Source organism: Asparagus officinalis, chromosome 10 (assembly GCF_001876935.1).
Source record: "Asparagus officinalis chromosome 10, Aspof.V1, whole genome shotgun sequence".
Classification (NCBI taxonomy): domain Eukaryota; kingdom Viridiplantae; phylum Streptophyta; class Magnoliopsida; order Asparagales; family Asparagaceae; genus Asparagus; species Asparagus officinalis.
Genome location: NC_033803.1, coordinates 72300993 through 72304978, shown reverse-complemented (window position 1 = coordinate 72304978; position 3986 = coordinate 72300993). Strand labels below are relative to the sequence as shown.

At 36.3% G+C, this 3986-nt stretch overlaps 1 long non-coding RNA gene across 2 annotated transcripts in view; it reads left to right on the top strand.

Moving 5' to 3' along the window:
• Nucleotides 1-2655, top strand: part of LOC109824902 — an 11022-nt gene extending 8367 nt beyond the window's left edge. The window contains exon 4 of one of the 2 annotated variants that reach the window (XR_002242824.1): nucleotides 2572-2655. This is a non-coding gene — a long non-coding RNA (uncharacterized LOC109824902). Of the gene's footprint in view, nucleotides 1-342; nucleotides 1077-2571 lie in introns of those variants that run through there. The other variant, XR_002242823.1, reaches the window with a different exon arrangement.

Sequence of the window (3986 nt, the reverse complement as noted above, 5' to 3'; positions counted from 1 at the left end):
AACAAAATATATAATGTGTTATTTGTTTAAAAAATTGCTTCTAGTCTTATGCAGTTCATTAAGGAGAACATATCTGATCGTCTCAGTCTATTACATCTGTAGTGCTTTACAGATATCTATTATTGGATCGGTACATAAATCCTCAAATTCATTAATTCAAAAATAAATATCCATCTGATATACGATTAATGAAGTAATAGATATTTTCATGTTGATTGGACTGGTTAGTTAGTAGGCATGAAAACAATATTAAACTTGTAAGATGAGCCTTAATAGATTAAAAAAAATACTTGCTCATTAGCTTAACTGAATGGTTTTATCATTAATTACGCATGGGAACAGATGCTGAAAGAGTGGGGAGTAAGCAAGCAAGCATTTCACGAGAAAAACGACTTTTATTTTATGGTTTTTCTATTGAGTGCCCATGGGCACTCTATAAGAAAGGAGAGAGATAGAGAGAAGCCTATGCATCTTGACGGGAGCTAGTGTTGGAAAAAGGGGGTAGACCCATACCTTATCCCCGTCGTTGCCGACCTCCGGTGAGGTCGAACAGAGAAGATGAGCTCAGACGAGCTCGCGGAGGGCTACAGGCGAGCTCGAGGTCCAATCGGCGAACTCGAGCGAGAAGAGATAGGGGGCCCATGAACTATTCATTTCTCTCTCTCTCTCCTCTCTTATAGAGTGCCCATGGACACTCTATAGAAAAACCGTTTATTTTATGCCGAGAAATGTGCTTATTGATTATCCATGTAGTTTATTGTGCTCCACTAACTAAATATTCGAAGAGTATTTTTTTTAGTAGCCCATATACCTGAAGAGTAACGCTGAAGGTAACCCTCTAGTTTATTGGACTTATGAATTCTTTTTCTTCCATTTTTTAAGTTTAAACCCTTAATTAATTCTAGAGAATATTATGTCAAGTCTCTCTTTTTTTAAATCCCTCCCCCTTAATGGACGGATACATGTGTTTGTCACTGAAATTTGTGAAGTAATGATTAAATCTGTATTATTATGTCAAAGTCATTTTCCTTGAAATTAGAAATACTCACGTGAATTGATTACCCACATTAGGGGGCTGTCTGATCATTAGGGGGCTGTTTGAACAGATGGAAATACCGCTGAAAGTGTAAATGGAGTAATCGGTGTAATTACATGTTTGGTATATAATTTTGTAATTAAGGAAAGTCAACGAACTTGTATTTTGTAGAATAAACTTGCAACAAATGCTGCGGTCAATTTGGTAGGAGGAAAAGCTGCATGATTTAAAAAAAGAAAACTAAAAATAAATGTAAATTTCACCTCATAAAAAAAAACTTTTTCACCAAAGTTGCTTTATATGGTAAAATTATGTAGTTTTTGCACTAATTATTTTGAACCAAGCACTGAATTTGTGTTGGAAATACATTTCCTATAATATAATTTGTAAACATTTCGATGAATTTGAAGTTGATTTCTTGCAACAAATGTTGCATTTTTTTTTTCCTTGCTGCAATTTATTTTTACAGCACCTAAAAATAGGGGTTGTACTTTACATATTAATCCCTCTAATCTTCGGTAACGCCATATTAGTCCCTCAAATAATTGAATTTGCTCATACTCCCTCTAATCCTATGGATCTTATATATTGTTTGGTCCCTTAGCAACCAAAAAGAAGGTGTTCGGGATTATAGAGGGAAAACATAAATAAATTGAGGGGTATTATAATTATCAAGGACCAAATTGCGGGGCTCTCTAGGATTTGAGGGACTAACATCTAAATAACCCTAAAATAACAGTTGATCAGTAAAGTAAATACAGCTGTATTGTACATATTAGTTGCATGTGATTCCATTCTATGTCAATATGCAAACTCTTATCAACCTGCTCCTTTCACAAAACCTTGGAGGCTCATGAGACCCCATGATTGATTCTGCCGACCTCCATGTTGTTTACCTCTTATAGGCAACCTCTTTTCTCCCAGTCAAAAGTAGCCATTGCCACGTACTAATTAAGTCTATTCTGTGAATTCAGTTCCAAGTCCACATCCAAGCAATAAAAACGGGTGTGTGTGTGTGGGGGTGGGGGGGTTGGATCTGTAGAACAGCACGTTTTCATTTAAAATGTATGTTGACATATGTATCACAATTTTACTCTCTTTATGATTTTATATACAAGGTCCACGCCCCCCTGTTGGATATTTTCTATGAAAAGGTCAAATTGACTTTTTCTAAACACATTTATCTCCGACTAACCCCTCTATCCCATAATTCTCTCAAACCGTTGACTAATTCTTTCTCCTCCTTTTTGTTTAATCCTCCAATCTTGTAACCGCCTATCTTCCTCTTTTCCTATAAAAACCCCCCTTAATCACCCTCTCAAAAAGATAACACTTCCCTCTTAATATCTCTTTTTATTCCTCTAATCCTCTCTCCCTCTCTCTCTGTGAACGGAAGTATAGAGAAAATAAAAGAGAGAAAGAAACAGTGAGAAAAAGAAAAGAAAAAGAAATAGAGAGATAATTATAACGGGGTTTTGTGCTACTATATTCTCGATATTGTTATTTATTTTGGGCAACCTTCTTCGTCTGAGCAGAAGCTCTGTGCTCTCGCTCGAGTGCAGAGGCCGGCTATTTCCGGGGGTTTTACCGCTAGGGGGGAAGGAACCATTTGCGCCAGGGCGATATATATATATATATATATATATATATATATATGAGATTAATGAGTATCCTTAACAAGAAAGGAGATTACTTTCTTGACAATGATGTAGCACAATCCTCACCATATGAAATACTTTCTCGTACTTTATTCTCTCCTTCACATAGTGGGGATTGTGTCGTCATTGTCAAGGAGTAAAATCCCCTCCTTATCAAGGATACTCATTAATCTCTCTCTATATATACAGGCTAGATTAGTAATGGATTTAATGAGCCAATGTGCAAACAAATAATTTCGCTTGATCTTTTTATTTTTTATTTTTCTTTCCCTCACTAAAAGGTGTGTGCAGATTTTTTTTTTTTTTTTTTCTTCCACGTTGCCCAGGCCTAATCTGATTTGTCCTTGCCGTGCTTTGGTGCGTTTGGGAATTGGGAGGCTTTCTTTCTTCCACCTCTGAAACGTGTACGTCAGATTGCTATAAAGTTTATGTTATGTCCTTCAATGGTAAGAGAACTAAAATTTCTAGAGTTTGGAGATTTGATTTCCAAAAATATATACAGAAAGTTAGTTGCATGTGGACCCCCTGCACTCTCGAGCTGTAACAATTATTACCTGTTAAATTTGATATTTTGCAGATAGAGCGTAATATATAAGTTCATGGCCTTAGTCGTCACCCTCTACGCCTTCTCTTAAATTGGATCGTGCCTCTTTTTCTAGCGAGCTTTGTGACGGTGATGAAGCGGACGGTACGTGAGGAATGAAGTGGCGTATTACGGCGATGCATGAGGTTTATCTGTCGGATTCGGATCCTCTCCGCTATCTAAAAAGCAGTGGAGGGACCTCTACATAATCATAACCGTTAATTATCTAGTTGATAGTTGTTTTTGGATTTGGATCCTCTCCACTACAAAAAAGTAGTGGAGAGACCGCTACTTTTAATCTCAAGCGTTGATTATTTACTAGGCGGTTATGATACAATCTAAATCTAACACTTACCATACCCCCGTGTATTGCACTCATTCCTAATTTGCACTAAAAGAAAAAAAATCATAATCATCAACTAGATAATCAATGGCTGTGATTATGTAGTGGTCCCTCCACTATTTTTTTTAGTGGAGAGGATCCGAATCCGTTGTTTTTTTAGTACAAATTAGGAATGAGTGCAATACACGGGGCTGTGATGAGTGTTAGATTTAGATTATATCATAACCGACTACTAAGTAATCAACGATTGAGACTAAAAGTAGTGGTCTCTTCACTTTTTTTTTTTTGTAGTGGAGAGAGTCCAAATTCTTTCGCAAATTTTTAATAATGTTCAGACCTAAAGATCTATTTATCGATGTTAAACTT